Below are 17,650 nucleotides of genomic sequence, written 5' to 3'. Positions count from 1 at the left end.
CAGGCAGACCACGCCAAGGACACCAAGAAGTGAGAGCCTGCGTGGAGGGCATCCAAGACAAACCGGACAGAGTGGCCTCAGGTGGGCAGCAGGAAGGCTGGACACTGCTCCAGGTCCCTGCAGACTCTAAGCCTCACTCAGAGGCTCAGACCTCATCTTGTAGCCCAAGGGGTGACCACCTCCTCCTGCACGAGGACAACCAACCTCTTGAATCTAAAGTCAGACTTCCCAGATTCCCGTGCAGGAGGACAGGAGAGAGGCTAGAGACCCAGCCGTGACATCCGAGCCCATGCGGATGACCCAGCTGAAAGGTCCACCCTGGGAGCCCGTTTGGAACACAGAGGGGAGGCAACAAAAATATCCCACCCATCTAAAAAGGGTCTTCCTCCCCGAGACCCCTGGAATCAGGGAAACTCTCAAGCCCAGAAAGGGCTTGGGGATCACAGACTCCTCACTTTACACTGAAGAACAGGAAGGTCCAGAGAAGTGACGTGGCTGACCCAGGACCAGGGAGGGGTCCTCTGGGGCTGCTCTTTCCCCTGACCCACTCGCCTGCTACGATCCTCACTGCTCCTCCAGGGCTGCGGATGGTGCTGAGTCTGTGCCGGTCTACACAGTCTCTGCACACCCAGCCCAGCTCCTCCGGGGCAAAGGCAGGTGCCTGGCACCCCTGGGCTCCTGACCTGCCACAGGGTGGGTGCTTGGTACATGCCCCCTTCACGTGCACTGAACAAAAGGGTCCCTGAGCCTGACTCTGGGGGAGGGAGAGAGAGACGAGGCTCCCCAAGACCCAAGGCCAGAGCTGCCCCAAGCCTGCCGAGGCCCAAGAGATCCAGAAACAGAAAGAGCAGAGATCTGGAGAGAGAGAGGTACCGACCCAGCCGCTGGGAGTTTACCAGGCAACCCCCTCAAGAAGCAGGGATGGGCCAGCATGGGGAGGGACACTCCTCTGGCCTCTAAATGCTGCTCCTTATCAGATTGGCCTCGAGTCAGCCCTGGGCTGCCTCCCGCTCCTCCCCGGATGAAAAAGAGGAAACAGCCTGAGCTCTACCTCCTCCCCACTCCCCATTCCAGCACTCTGTGGGCTCCGGGCAGGGCGGCACCTCGTTAAGGGGTTAAGAATGAGCAAATTCCTGCGCTATTCCTGGAGCCTCAATTTCTACCATCCTTCCATTCTGGTCAATTCTGAGAGAGGCCAGCGGCCGGGAATGCCAGAGAGATCCGAGCCCGGCCCACCAAACCCAAAATAACCTCACACGTGCCTCTCCCAAGTCCTCCGGGATTTGGCCATTTTGGGTGCATGTTTTCCTACAACGCTGCAGGGTCACCGCACACAGGTGCTGGGAACTCTGAGACGCTCCCAGGGGAGCTGAGGAAGGTGGGAGCAGGTGAGGAGGGTGGTAAGAGAGACAGAGTCCAGGGTCGGGGTCTGGCCAGGCTGGCTCCAGCCCTCTCCACTCTGCTAGCGAGGAGCTCCTGGGGGAGTCAGCCTCGGGCTCCTCCTCAGGAAACTTCTGTGCAGTGTACTCCTCTTCCCCACAATTTCCTGTCCGCCTCCTCGGGAAAGGTCACCATCAGTCTCCCTCCCAGATGTGGACACATTAATAAGAAGCTCCTGGGTTGAGTCCTTCGCCCTCCCCAGAGACAGCTCCCAGCCTTGAGACTGTGAAGATGTGTTAACTGCTCAGTCGTGTCTGATCCTTTGAGACCCCACGGACTGTAGCTCTCCAGGCTCCTCTGTCCACAGGATTCTCCAGGCAAGAATACTGGAGTGGGTTGCCATCTCCTTCTCCAGGGGATCTTCCCAACCCAGGGATCGAACCCGGGGTCTCCTGCATTGCAGGCAGACTCTTTACTGTCTGAGCCACCAGGGAAGCCCACCATGAAGATGGATGGTTTTAAATCAAGCGAGTGCTCCAAGTGTCTGGGGAAATGGACTGGATGAAGGACATGTTTCTTTTCATATCTCGAAGTAAGTATTCATTCACTCAAAAGAGATTTGAGTGTGTACCGAGTGCTGAGTGACGAGAAAACAGGCAGAGCATCAGTGGAGGGGAAAATCCAGGCCTCTGCCTTTCAGCAGAAATAAAGAGACAGGGGTTGAGGTGAGTTGACGGAAATGCCCCAGCCGGGCAGAGACTGGAGGCTGCACAAGTCTTCAGTTTGAGTCCTCTGGCCACACGAATGCTGCTCAGAGTCCAGAAGTGGGGAAGGGGACGCAGGGTCTCAGAAACACCAGCGTGGGTGGAGACTGCACCACGGGGTTTAAGATGTGGCATCCCCGAATGGTTTAGCTCCTAACACAAGTCAGAAATGTCAAAGATACTTGACTTAACCACTGTCCTAAGACAGATACTCTCTCTTAGGTGTTTGTTTAAAGCTGCACCATCCCTCCAGTGAATACCTGTGAGGATTTTTTGGCAATGAAAATTTATTTTGAGGCAAGGAAAATTTAATTTTTGGAAAATTGAAAATGTAGCCATTTTTGGTGGGGGTCCAAAGGAGAAAAGCCCCACAGTCTAAGGAATTGCGGTCTACCCCTACCTGTGCCCCACAGTCAGGGTGGGGCTCACCGCGCCCCCAGCCCAGCGCCTTCCCTCACCCTGCCCCACAAAGAGAGGGTCAGGTCCCCCCACCTCGATCAAAGGCACAGCACCATCAACCGAGCGTCATTTGGATGAGCAGGGATGGAAGCACATGATGAAACAGACGTAGCATCAGTTTTATTCCAAACTAGGTCCAACTACCACGCCTGAGGCTTCAGCCGGTCAGGCGGGCTTCTCCTCCGAGCCCTACAGAAAGAGCTCTGGCCCCCTCTACAAGCGATCCCATCCCTTCTCACTCGGCCTTCAGAGCCCAGACCTGGTGCCATGGATGCTGCGGGGCCAAGCCTCAGGGGAAAATGGGAGAACTTGATGAAACAGAGAAGGCCTCTGGTAGCCCAGAACAGGTCAGAGACTCACCTAACCTCACATGGCCTGACATCCTCTGATCACACAGAGCACCAGGGCCAAGAGATGACTGGGACCCTCACAGACTCAAAGTTGGCCAGGGCTCACCTGCCGATGACTCCTGACGCTGCTGACATGTAAATCCATCCTCCCAGCCACAGAGAACCAGAACTCTGGGTGGAGGCATGGGCAGAGAAGTTAGGGATCAGAGACGGGCCTCCTGGGTCTCCCCGGAGGGAGAGTTTACCTACCGTCTACCTGGAAGTGGCAGACTCTCAGCTGGCGCAGGCCGAGAACCTCCATTTAGTTTTTCCAGCTCCTCGGCCAAAAGGAGCGGCTGAGGTTCCTTGTCTCGCTTGTGAGGCCAGATTTCTCCAAGGTCTGCAGTGTCAGCTCTGCACGTTCTTAACTCTAAGCACCGGGACACATTAAACCCGAGCGCTGATCAGATATCATGAAGCCGGCAACAGGAGCAGGACGCCGGCGGCCCGGCACCCGGGAAAGCATCAGGGCAGCTGCAGTGGCCTGCTCCGTCCTGCCCCCAGTCCCCACCGAGCCCTGTCCTGTCTCTGAGCTGGGTCCCTTTCCCCCCGGGACAGCCTAGGAGGAGGAGAGAAGGGCCACAAGGCCAAGCTGTGCAGCCTGGACAGCTTCACAAACAGCGAACCTTTCAGCCACAACACGGTTCTTTTCCGAGAGATGCTGGGAGGGAGCAGGGAGAAAATAAAACACCAAGGGGTTTTCAAACGTGAAAGCCCTCTCAGCCTTTGTTCTCGGTTGATGAATGCACAAAGCACCAGGCAGACGACAGAAGAAAAGAACACGGTGTGCAGGAAAGTGCACTTCATCAAGGCCAGGCGGGGCCCCAGGGAGAGGGAAGCGGGATGAATGAGAGCCCTGGGAGGACTTCTCCTCCAGCGGCTCCACGGCAGCACCCTCAAACCTGGGAGTGGCATTCCTCAACGACCTCAGCTGGCTCTCCCCCGCCCACCCCGATTCCTCCTGCCTCCCAGCCATTTCAGACATTTCACACGAAGGAAGAGATACCACACGTGGCAGGTGATAAGACAGCTATACAAACAGAAACATCAGGGGAAGTCAGAATGTGAGATCCACTGTGAGTTGTCTGGGAAGCAAAGTAGGATCGAGTGGGAGGGTCTCCTCGCTCCACCTCTGAATGTGGGAGGGAACGGGGAGAGAAAGTCTGGAGCACCGGGGGGTGTCCCATTTGCTGGGCGAATGAATGAATGAGTAGCCGGCAGAGGCCTGATTCTGGAGTGACCGGCTGGCTTTCATTAGGACCCCTGCTTCACTCACTGACACACATTCTCCGGAGATGCCATGAGAATCAGCAGCTGGTACCAAGTAGCCAAGGGGCCAGCAGCTTCCGGAGGACAGGCAGGCTCCCGCCCTACTTCTCAGCCAGAGAGCTGTCCGTTACAAAGCCCTCACTCTAGCTCACTCTCACCTCCTGACAGATAAGCACGCCCCCCTCCCCGCCGACACACACACACACACACACAGAATGTACCACCACTAAGCCAGCAGGAGGGTCACGCCTCCTGCCTTGCCAGTCTCCCTGGGTGACCCACGTGGGCGGAGGGGGATGAGAAGGGGCAGAGCCTGGACTGTCCTCCAGACGTCTGTGAGGTTGAGCTCCGAGCATCCCAGTCTTTCCTCCTGGGCCCGTGCAGGGACTGCACACCCCCGCCCTCCCACTGCTCAACACACCTGCTCTTGACGTGACTCTGCCAGCCCTCCCATCAAGAGGGGTGTCTCTGCCCCAGCCCTAAGGTTCCAGAGGGTCTAGTGACTTGCTCTGACCAAGCGGAGGGTGGATATTACATCGTGAGACCTCAGAACTTCCATCTCAAGAGCTCGTCAAGATTCCATTTTCACTTAAAAGGCCAGGTCCCTTGAGAATGAGAAATCACGTGGGGGAAGAGAGGCCAAGCCGCGAGCCAGTACCAGCCTGACATGTGCCAAAGGGGCTCCTGGACCACCCAGGCCACCCTCCAGAGCTCCCAGCTGACTGCCACCGGACCACCCAGGCCCTGCAGAGCCCCCGGCTGACCGCATCCGCATCCACAAGCTCAGGTGCCAAGCCCAGCTGAGCCGTGCCTGGTGCTTGAGGATCAGTTCAGAAAGACAGCTAAAGAAGTTTCCATTTAGTATATCGTGCTTGTCACTCAGTCATGTCTGACCTTTTGGGGCCCCATGGACTGTAGCCCGCCAGACTCCTCTGTCCATGGACTACTCCAGGCAAGAATACTAGCATGGGTTGCCATTCCCTTCTCCAGCGGATCTCCCCGATCCAGGGATCGAACCTGGTATCCCACATTGCAGGCAGATTCTTCACCATCTGAGCCATCAGGGAAGCCCTTCCAGTTAGTATAATGCGATGCTATTTATGGAAATTAAGATAGTAGGTAGACAGCTGGATGCTAGTCTATCATTAAAATACCTGGAAAGAACATAAGCCAAAGTATTAATAGTGATTGCCTCAGAAGGGTAGGATTATAGAGATTTTCCCTTTCTACAACATCTGTATCATTTGAAGGTTATAAGGAGTTTGTATTATTTTTGTGCAACAACAATAACAAAAAGGTACTTTTAAAAAATTCACCTTGAATTCTGCAACAAGCCTATTTTCCTAAAAATCCATTTTCGTTCTCCACACTCCGCTGTTCGGGGGCCAACACCAGCTGTCCACTGCTAGTCTGCCAAGATCAGCCTTCTCTGGGGGGCACTCCAGGTGCCCCTGAGTGAATGCTCGCCCCCCCCCCCCCCATGGCCAGCTTGTTCCTCCCGCTTCCAGCCCAATCACTGGGCCATGCCCGTCTTGACCCAACCTCCCAGCTTGCCATCCTGGTCTCTTAAGGCCAAGCCACATCTTCCCTGGGCTTCTCTGGGGGTCCTCAGAGAACAGCCCACCCAACCCTGCCCTCAATAAGACAGTGTCCTGTATTATTCTCCCTACACTGCAGGGACTGACTGCCCCTGGTAGGAGACATCCATGGACCCAGGCCAGCTGGCCACCACCATTCCCAGCTTCTAGGTCTACAGCAGGGGCAGGCAGAGCCCAGACCAGAATCCACCCCGCTTCCCTCTCCGCTGCCCCAGCCTGGATGGTGGGTGGTGACCCCGCGCTGGTGCCCCAGCCCAGCAGCAAGCCAGCAGGAGTCCCTCTGTAACAGCTGCTAGTGTGGAGTGACTCACACCCCGGGGGTGCTCCGAGAGCTCCCCCAACCCTCGGGTCCCACGTGCTACATCCAGAGCCCAACTCTGGCTTCAAACCTGATCGCCTTCCTGGGGGACCCAAGGGCTCTTCCTGATTCAGGACTCTGCAGTCAGCATGTCCAGTGTTTAAACAAAGTTGTTTAGAATCTCCCAGGATGAGACAAGTGGAAATGGCAAGCTTCGAGTTCCACCTCACTTTCCCCGAAACAAAACATATCATTCTACATGTTCACAGCTCCTACTCCGACCCGCCTGGCACCCCGCTCCTCTGAGCCCTTCCAACCGTGGCAGAGGGGGGTGGGGGAACTTGCCAGAGCAGGACCCACGCCCCCGGGGCTTGTTGGAGAGCACTGACCCAAAACCTCAGCCTCCACACTGGGGCCAGGAGCCAGGGACAGTGTTTGCTTCACACTCTAAAGGGAGGGGGGCATTCGCATCACAGGTATATGCTGACCTGGTGAAAGGGCTCAGGTGGGCCTCTCAGCTAAGAGAACAATGCAGGAGAATGCCCTTCTAGACAAACCCACGCGTGCAAACATGCTGAGACAAGCACACACATACTTGCACACACACACATACTCACACACACTCACACACACACAGGTATACTCACAGACACACATATACACACACAGATATACTCATATACATACACATACTCACACATGCACACATGCATACTCACAGACACACACACATACACACACACACACTTGCACACACACATACTCACAGACACACACATATACTCACAGACACACACATATACACACATGCATACTCACAGACACACACACAGACACACACACACTTGTGCACACACATATTCACACACACTTACACACACACATACTCACATACACACACATACTCACACACATGTATACACACTCACACACGCATACTCACATATACACATATACTCACAGACACACACATATACACACATGCATACTCACAGACACACACACGTACACACACAGGCATACACACACACACACTTGCACACACACATACTCACACACACACACACATATACTCACAGACACACACATATACACACATGCATACTCACAGACACACACACTTGTGCACACACATATTCACACACACTTACACACACACATACTCACATACACACACACATACTCACACACGTATACACACTCACACACGCATACTCACATATACACATATACTCACAGACACACACATATACACACATGCATACTCACAGACACACACACGTACACACACAGGCATACACACACACACACTTGCACACACACATACTCACACACACACACACATATACTCACAGACACACACATATACACACATGCATACTCACAGACACACACACTTGTGCACACACATATTCACACACACTTACACACACATACTCACATACACACACATACTCACACACACGTATACACACTCACACACGCATACTCACATATACACATATACTCACAGACACACACATATACACACATGCATACTCACAGACACACACACATACACACACACACTTGTGCACAAACATTTTCATACATAGACACACACACATATACACACTCACATACACATACATATACACACGTATACACACTCACACACATATACACACACATACACACACGTATACACACTCACACACGCATACTCACAGACACACACACATATACACACAGACATAAACACACACTCATGCGCACATACTCGTGCACACACACACATATACTCACACATAAACATACACAAACACATACTCAGACAAGCACAAACACATACTCACACATACACACACACACACTCACTGACACACACGCACAGCCACACCCGGTTCTACCCTTGCTCTGAGCACCCCCTGAGATCACACCCCTCCCCTGTCCACTGCTCTCAGAGGCCCGTTCCCACCCCAGGCCCTCTCCCCAGCTCTGAACCCAACCCCCTCTCCTCCCGGGGTTGCAGGGAGCACAAGCTATGCTGGGACGGACGCACAAGCACAGGGCCACTGCCCGCCAGGGCTCCAGAAGGCTGGCCCGGGTGGAGTGGGACGTTGTTCAGGTTTACAACAATTTACTCACTCTAATTTATTTTCTTTCTCACCTGTTGTTTTCCAGTCACTAAGTCATGTCTGACTCTTTGCGACCCCATGGTCTGCAGCACACCAGCCTTCCCTGTCCTTCACTGTCTTCTGGAGTCTGCTCAAATTCATATCCATTGAGTCAGTGCATTTTCTGAATCTGCACAAAGATGCTATGACGGTTAGCAGTGGCCCTGCGCTGCCAAGGCCAAGGCCAGAAGCACATCAAGATCCTACATGGGGGGCTGAGGGACCCTCAGTCTTCCTGCAGTGACAGCCAGGCCTCCCCAAACAAGTGGGGGGTTCCAGGGACAGGCTAAGGTGCCTGACTCTTCAGACCCCCTGGGCGGCTCTCCACCCCTATCCTTTCCTGCTTGCAGCACAGGTCAGATATTTTTACAAATGCTGCCACTGGGTGTAGAGATGATTACAAGACTCTCAGAAAGCAAGCAAGTATTCAAAGTGCAATAAATGTCCATGTCCTGGAAGAGGAGTGGGGAGGGGGTGGGAAACTCAAACACACAGATAGTATTAAGCCAGACACTCAAAACTCATCTCTAGGACTTGCCTAGTGACTAAGCAGTAAAGAATCCTCCTGCCAACGCAGGAGACACTGGTTCAATCCCTGGTCTGGGAAGATCCCACGTGCCTCGGAGCAACTAAGTTGACGCGTGAGTGCTAAATTGCTTCGGTCGTGTCTGACTCTGCGACCCCATGAACTGGGGCCCACCAGGCTCCTCTGTCCAGGCACTCTCCAGGCAAGAATACTAGAGTGGGCTGGTATGCCCTCCTCCAGGGGACCTTCCCGACCCAGGGATGGAACCTGAGTCTCCCACGTCTCCTGCATTGGCAGGCAGGTTCTTTACCACTGGGAAGCCCAACAAGTCCATGCACCACAACGACTGCGCCTGTGCTCTAGAAACCCGGGATCTGCAACTGCTGAAGCCCACGTGCCTAGAGCCCATGCTCTGCAACAAGAAAAACCACCGCAATGAAAAGCCTGTGCGTCGCAACTAGAGAGTAGCCCCCTCTTTCCGCAATTAGAGAAAAGCCCTCACACAGCAACGAAGACCCAGCACAGCCATTAAGTAAAAATTATTTTTTGAAAAAAAAACAAAAAACCCTCATCTACACGTGGCTGCTGATTGGGGAGCGAAGCGCACGTGGTGATAGGTGAGCCCGCAGACTCGCAGCTCCTGGCTGCCTCTTCGAGAGCCCCGCCAGCGGGGCTGAGTTTGGGCTGCGGATCTGGTTTGAGAGGAGGGCAGGGGGAAGCCGGCCTTCACCTGGCAGATGTTCTCATTCCACCAGACTGGGGCTCTAAGAAGATGTTAGTCGCTCAGTCGTGTCCTACTCTTTTCAACCCCATAGACTGTAACCCACCAGGCTCCTCTGTCCATGGGATTCTCCAGGAAAGAATGCTTTAGCAGGTTGCCATTTCCTCCTCCAGGGGATCTTCCCGACCCAGGGATCAAACGCACGTCTCTTTTGTCGCAGGCAGATTCTTTACATATGAGCCACCTGGGAAGCCAGGGGCTCTAATTGACGCTCAGACTATTCATGTGTTGGGCTGGAGCCCAGAGATGGGGCCTCTCACTCCTGAACTCATCAGGTTGGGGCAGGAAGCAGGTGAAAATGAGAGTGGCCGCAGAGGCGTCAGCGCAGGACAGAAGTCAGGCCGCTAGCTAACCAGCTGGGCAGCCGTCTCTGTGGACATCCTCGGCCCCCAGACCGGTCAGCTTCCAGCTGGACTCAGAGCTCTGGTTCACTCATTAACCTCGTCCTTCCGTCCTCCATCCACCTCAAGGCCAGAGACAGAAGGCATCTGAGCGATGGAGGGGAGGAGACGGGCCTGCCCCAGGTCACCTAACCAGGCAGAAGTAAACGACCATCCACCCAGAGCTGGTCACCACTCCAGAGGCTTTCAACCGCAGGAGAAGACCTAGCTAAATCAAAGCCTGAGAAAGCCTCAGGAGGGGATAAACTTCCTGTCCTTTTACTCAAACCACCCCCACTCTGCCTTCAGCACAGACCCACAGAAGGACAGCCATCTGGCTAGACGGCAAGTGATGCTCAGCTGTCCGGCTCCTCCCTTGAGGCTCCTCCCAGCATGCTGGGCCTGGCAGGGCCCCTCTGGGCAGGCCCCGTGGGATCTCTGTGATGGGGCAGGACAAGGCAGGATCGGCGATGACCCTCACCCACTTGTCCACAAGTCCCTCCATCCCCGCCACCGGATTTTCAGCAGACTGGCTTCCATCGGCCTGGCCTCGTGCCGGCTGCCGGCCAGTCGTCCTGTAGGCGGTGCCCCAAATCCCAGGGTGGCAGACTGGAAGCACACCCCCTGTCCCCTGCCAGGCCCCAAGGGAGACTTAGAATGAGAGCCTACATCCTGGCTGCAGCAGACTGCAGGCTCAAGGAGGGACGAGAGCAGATTCCCTGGCCTGATAGGAGGGGCCGAAGGTCAGCTGGGAAGGCAGGGGCAGCAGGCGTGTTGAGCCGCTGACCCCACCCCCAGCACTAAAGATGTGGTCTTAGGCAAGCCTCTGGCCTGCGCTCCACTTCAATGGCTGCCACTGCGAAACGGGAAATGCTAGCTACCCCACAGGACCCTCGTGAAAACTAAATGAGAGTAAAATTAAGATTCAATACTGCAGTCATATTAAGTTAGGTGTGTCTGTGTGTGTGTTAGTCACTCAGCCGTGTCGGACTCTTTGCGACCCCATGGACTGTAGCCAGGCTCCTCTGTCCATGGGATTTTCCAGGCAAGAATACTGGAGTGGGTTGCCATTTCCTTCTCCAGGGGATCTTTCTGACCCTGGGATCGAACCCAGATCTTCTACATCATATGCAGATTCTCTACCGTCTAAGGCACCAAGGAAACCTAAATTAGTTGTGGACATACTGACACTGTGGCAGATGACGATGATGACAAATATGAATACTGGCACCTGAGTATCATGTGAAAAGCACAACAGGCCAGTAAGAGGCTCGAGGCTGCTCCTGGGGCTCCAAATAGCTGTGCTGGGATTCACAAAGAAGGGACTCTTGACAAAATTTCCCAGCCACCACCCTTATCACCACACCACCCCCTCCACCTCGCAGCCAGGTTCTGAAAGGTAAGACATTCACAAACCACCCAGCAGGAGGAAGCCACAGGATAAAACACACATCAGGTAAAACATTAAAAGACCCAGGTCTGTAGGCAGCAGCACTGGAACCTGAATCAGCACCATCCACAGCAGAAGCCTGGGTAGGCTGCTGCCCACCTCCAGCTCCGCAGGGGCCTCAACACACGGGTGCTGAGAAGAAAGAAGCTACCAGCAATAACCCCCCGGAGCCTGCAGGAGCAGAGATGAGGACCCCCAGCGAGCATCCTGGCAGAGGGTGCCCACCCAGAGGGCTAGAGGCTTTCCTGCAGGGCCCAGTATAGAGGAACAGACACAGGTGGGACTGGCCAGATTCCCAGAGATTCCTTTCTGGCCGGCTGGCAGGAGGTCCTCCACCCTGGCTCCCAAGCCCACTGCCGGGAGGAGACAGGAAGCAGGAAGTTACAGGCCTCTCCTGTATCCCCCCGGGCTTCCTCCCTACCATCAGGATGGTCAAGAAAGAAATTAAGAATACTGCCGGCCACCATTCAGAAACAGCGAGGAGGAGGGACTATGTCCCCTTGGCCCCCAAAGCCCAATTAAAGGGGCTTATCAATTCAAAGTCAAGAGCTGGGGGGCAGAGAGACAGCTAGAAAATGTCAACATCCCAGGCCATCCTCAGTCCCCAACCCACAGTGAAAGGGCAAGAGAGACTCTGGCTTTAAACAGTTTATAACACTCAGACGTTCAGAGGCCCCACCACACGGTGAACCCAGACCGGCACTGACCTGTTTTTTCCTTGAATTTTCTGCGAACACCTTGACGGCTGACAGATCAGAGACGATCCCAGGATATTTCTGCAGGAAAACACACAAAACACTAGGTCATTATCTGCTGTGAAGGCACTCCAGGGCGAAATCTGTCCAGCAACGGCCATTTTTTGGTCTGCAGTCTCCCCCATCAAGAACCCATTCATTAGCACTTCCCTGGTGGTCCAGTGGCTAAGACTCTGCGTTCCCAATGCAGGGGACGCAGGTTCAATCCCTGGTCAGGGAACTAGATCCCACAAGCCACAACTAAGACCCTCCCAGGCGCAGCCAAATAAAATATTTAAAGAAAAAAAAAAACAAAACCTCATTCATTCAACAGCTGGAGAAGGCCAGAAGGGCAAATGGGTTTTGGCTGCTGTGTCAGTCCACTCAGCTGGTGTGTGCTAAGCCGCTTCAGTCGTGTCCGGCTCTCTGCGACCCCTTGGATTGTAGCCTGCCAGGCTCCTCTGTCCATGGAATTTTCCAGGCAGGAATACTGGAGAGGATTACCATGCCCTCCTCCAGGGGATCTTCCCGACCCAGGGATCAAACCTGCATCTCTTCCGTCTACCTGAACCGGCAGGCAGATTTTTTACCACTAGCGCCACCTGGAAAGCACTCAGTGGGGGGTGGGTGCTAAAGACTCAGGGGGAAAGACATCCAAGATGGCTTAGTGATGTCTGCTAGGGGCCCTTCTAACAGTAAGAGTATCTGTGCCAGGCATTTGCCATCCCTGGGGTAGACCCTTGGCATCCAAGGATTTAATGTTTGGAATTCTGACCACTCACGGTGAGACAAAGTTTCGAATATCTGAAAGTGTGTAACTTGACTGAGACAGGAGAGAGACCCTCTGAGGCCACTTTGTTGCATCCATCTCTGCCACATCCAAAGCTACTTTTTTCATGTAATTTTATGTATTTATTCATTTATTTCTGGCTGTGCTGGGTCTTTGTTGCTGTGCGGGCTCTTCTCTAGTTGCAGGGAGCAGGGGCTACTCGCACTGCGGTGAATGGGCTTCTCATTGCTGTGGCTTCTCTTGTGGAGCACGGGCTCTAGGGCACACGGGTTTCAGTCGTTGTGGTTCTCAGGCACTAAAGTCCTAGAATACAAAGTCGTGGTGCACGGGCTTACTTGCTCCGAGGCATGTGGGATCTTTCCAGACCGGGGATTGAACCCACGTCTCTGGCACGGGCAGGTAACTTCTACACCACTGAGCCACCAGTGAAAGCCCCAAAGTTACTTTCGAGGAGCGATAAAAACTTGGTGGAAAAAGGCCATCAGGTGAGAGATTAAACCGCTGCAGAAGTTGAAAGTGTGGTTAATTTGGGATGCGAAGATATATACAGGAAACATTTGGCCCTTCACGGAAACATGACTCCGGAGAAAGCCAGGCTCATGCACAAATGGTGCTGCAGATGCAAACTTGGGATTCTAGAAGGTACACGGTTCCCCCAACACAATCTATTCATTGGCCCAACTGAGCTGTTCACAGCCCCAGCACTTTCTCAGCACTGTTCCTCAGGCTCACCCTTTCTTCTTTCTGTCGAAACGAAAGCGGTCCTTCAGTGCTCACGTCAAACACCGCCTGGTACAAGATTCCTCTAGAATCAGGGTGATCAACTCCACCCCATTTCAATCCATATTCTACTCTCATAGGCTACTCACCTCATATTTTGAACTGTCATTTTTCAGAAGATCTTTCTTAACCCTTTAATGCATGAAGACAAGGACCTTTACCATTTTCATTTTTGTATCAGTTCAGTCCATTCGCTCAGTCATGTCAGACTCTTTGCAACCCCATGAACTGCAGCACACCAGGCTTCCCTGTCCACCACCAATTCACAGAGCTTGCTCAAACTCACGTCCATCAAGTCAGTGATGCCATCCAACCATTTCATCCTCTGTCATCCCCCTCTCCTGCCTTCAGTCTTTCCCAGCATCAGGATCTTTTCTAATGAGCCAGTTCTTCGCATCAGGTGGCCAAAGTATTGGAGCTTCAGCTTCAGCATCAGTCCTTTCAATGAATATTCAGGACTGATTTCCTTTAGGATTGACTAGTTGGATCTCTTCGCCGTCTAGGGGACTCTCAAGAATCTTTTCCAACACCACAGTTTGAAAGCATCAATTCTTTGGCACTCAGCCTTCTTTATGGTTCAACTGATGCTAAAGCTGAAGCTCAATATTTTGGCCACGTGATATGAAGAGCCAAATCATTGGAAAAGACCTTGATGTTGGAAAAGACTGAAGGAAAAAGGAGAGGATGGTGACAGAGGATTAGATGATTAGATAGCATCTAATCATGTTCAACTCTCACATCCATGCATGACTACTGGAAAAACCATAGCTTTGACTATCGGGACCTTTGTTGGCAAAGTAATGTCTCTGCTTTTTAATATGCTGTCTAGATTTGTCCTAGCTGTTCTTCCAAGGAGTGTGCATCTTTTAATTTCATGGCTGCAGTCACCATTACAAGTGATTTTGGAGCCCAAGAAAATAAAGTCTGTCACTGTTTCTGTTGTTTCCCTATCTATTTGCCATGAAGTGATGGGACCAGATGCCATGATCTTCATTTTTTGAATGTTGAGTGTTAAGCCAGCTTTTTCACTCTCTTCTTTCACTTTCATCAAAAGACTCTTTAGTTCCTCTTCGCTTTCTGCCATAAGGGTGGTGTCATCTGCATATCTGAGGTTACTGATATTTCTCCCAGCAATCTTGATTATAGCTTGTGCTTCATCCAGCTCGGCATTTAATGTGATGTATTCTGCATATAAATTATATGTAAGCAGGGTGACAATATACAGCCTTAACATACTCCTTTCTCAATTTGGAAACAGTCTGTTGTTCCATGCCCAGTTCTAACTGTTGCTTCCTGACCTTCATACAGATTTCTCAGAAGGCAGGTAAAGGTGGTCTGGTATTCCCATCTAAGAATTTTCCACAGTTTGTTGTGAGTCACACAGTCAAAGGCTTTGGCATAGTCAATGAAGAAGTAGATGTTTTTCTGGAATTCCCTTGCTTTTTTTTATGACCCAAGGGATGTTGGCAATTTGATCTCTGGTTCCTCTGCCTTTTCTAAATCCAGCTTAAACATCTGGAAGTTCTCGGTTCACGTACTATTGAAGCCTAGCTTGGAGAATTTTGAGCATTACTTTGCTAGCATGTGACATGAGTGCAACTGTGTGGTAGTTTGAGCATTCTTTGGCATTGCCTTTCTAAGGGATTGGAATGAAAACTGACCTTTTCCAGTCCTGTGGCCACTGCTGAGTTTTCCAAATTTGCTGGCATATTGGGTGCAGCACTCTCACAGCATCATCTTTTAGGATTTGAAATAGCTCAGCTGGAATTCCATCACCTCCACTAGCTTTATTCATAGTGATGCTTCCTAAGGCCCACTTGACTTCACACTCCAGGATGTCTGGCTCTAGGTGAGTGATCACAACATCACAGTTATCTGGGTCATTAAGATCTTTTTTGTATAGTTCTTCTGTGTATTCTCACCATCTCGTCTTAATCTCTTCTGCTTCTGTTAGGTCCATACCATTTCTGCCCTTTTTTTTTCTGTCCTTATATACAGTGCCCATCTTTGCATGAAATATTCCCTTGGTATCTCTAATTTTTTGAAGAGATCTCTAGTCTTTCCCATTCTATTGTTTTGTATCATCAGATGTAGATCAGCACAAACTCTTTTTTAACATTAAGAAAGCTTTATTTATTATTTATTTTGGCTGCACAGGGTCTCTGTTGCAGTGCAGGTTCTCCAGTTGCGGTGCGTGGACTTAGTTGCTGTATACGAACTCTTACTTGCAGTATGTGGGATCTTGGTTCCATGACCAGGGATCAAACCCAGGCCCCTGCATTGGGAGTGCAGAGTCTTATCCACTGGACCACCAAGGAAGTCCCAGCACAGACTCTTGTACTAAGACACACATTAAAGAATCACCCCCAAGCAGTGTGGCAAAGCCAGGAGAGATGAAGGCATAAAATGCCAAAAGGTTCTTTGGGGATGGCTCTGTGAAGGAGCTCAGACATGAGTAGGATCCTAAAGAGTGGAAGGAAGGAAAGGGGAGGCACAGTTCAGGAAGGTGGAACAGTCTGACTAAGAGACAAAGAAGGAATGAGCCAGGCATGCTGGGAGATGAGTCTGGCTGTCACCAGGGATCCCTGGGGGAAGACAGTGGAAGATGAAGCTGGACAGGCAGGGCAGGTTGGGTAGCAAGGATGTGTGTGTGCGTGCTCTGTCGTTTCAGCCATGTCCAAGTCTTTGCAACTGTATGGACTGTAACCCACCAATCTCCTCTGTCCATGGGATTTTCCAGGCAAGGATACTGGAGCCATGCCCTCCTCCAGGATCTTCCCGACCCAGGGATCGAACCCATGTCTCCTGTGTCTCTTGCATTAGCTAGTGGGTTCTTTACCCACGGAGCCATCTGGGAAGCCCAGGAAGGATATGCAGTGCCAGCTAAGGCACCTGGATTAGATCCACACCCTCTTAGTCCGTGGGGTGCCCACCACAGCAGGCCTGGGCCTTGACAGTACAAAGAAGTCCTCTCCTCCTCTGTGAGTCTAGCTCCTCAGCTAGGTTATAAATAACAGGCACCACTTAACTGCACACCTGCTGTGTCTGAGGCCCTAAGCTACATGCTTCACATACACGCTCTCACTGCTCCTTCCAACAGCCCTGAGAGCTGGTATTGTTATCCTCCTTTTGTAAGCAGCAAGGGAAAGCTCAAAGAGGTGAAGGCACTTGCCCAGGCCTCACCTGCTCACTCATTTACTGAACAGATGGGCTGGTGCTGGGGCTTCCCAGGTGGCTCAACGGTAAAGAATCTGCCTGCCAATGCAGGAGACTCAGGAGACACAGGTTCAATACCTGGGTGGGGAAGATCCCGTGGAGGAGGACATTACAACCCACTCCAGCATTCTTGCCTGGAAAATCCCATGGACAGAGGAGCCTGGCAGGCTATGGTCCATGGGGTCACAAAGAGTCGAACACAACTGAGCGACTGGCCGGAGCTGAAGTTATATTCACAGGGACGAGGACTGGCACTCCAGCTAGCTACCTACTTGCCTTATTCATTCCTCAAGGGCAACATTTATTAAGGACATAGTAGGAGCCTAATAAACCACACTGAGTAGAGTGGAGGTAGCCGGGGGCTGAGAGGATGGGCTACAGTTTAATGGGTGTACAGTTTCAGTTTTGCAGCAAAAAAATTCTGGATATCTGTTGCAGGACCATGTGAATATACTTCCTGCAACTGAACTGTACATTTTAAAATGGTTATGATGGTCGTTTTTATGCATTTCTTTTACCACAATTAAAAATAGAAAATAAACAAAGAACACATTAACTCACTGACTGGCTGCTGATAGCATCTTACACTGTTAGATATCCAAGGATGGAAGAGACCCTAAACACATTTTAACCCATAATCATCCAAAACAGAGGACTGGGGACTTCCTTGGAGATCCACT

The 17,650-nt window shown here is 52.0% G+C and overlaps 1 protein-coding gene across 1 annotated transcript in view; it reads right to left on the bottom strand.

The window, feature by feature from the left end:
* Positions 1-17,650, bottom strand: part of TSPAN9 (tetraspanin 9) — a 191,774-nt gene that overhangs the window by 171,823 nt on the left and 2,301 nt on the right. Inside the window, exon 2 of the mRNA XM_044940975.2 lies at positions 12,158-12,226. The gene's annotated coding sequence lies outside the window, so the exon portion shown is untranslated. The remainder of the gene's footprint in view (positions 1-12,157; positions 12,227-17,650) is intronic.

This window comes from Bubalus bubalis, chromosome 4 (genome assembly GCF_019923935.1).
Source record: "Bubalus bubalis isolate 160015118507 breed Murrah chromosome 4, NDDB_SH_1, whole genome shotgun sequence".
In the NCBI taxonomy this organism is placed as follows: Eukaryota; Metazoa; Chordata; class Mammalia; order Artiodactyla; family Bovidae; genus Bubalus; species Bubalus bubalis.
Note: the sequence above shows the minus strand (reverse complement) of the source record. Positions and strands in the feature narration are given on the sequence as shown.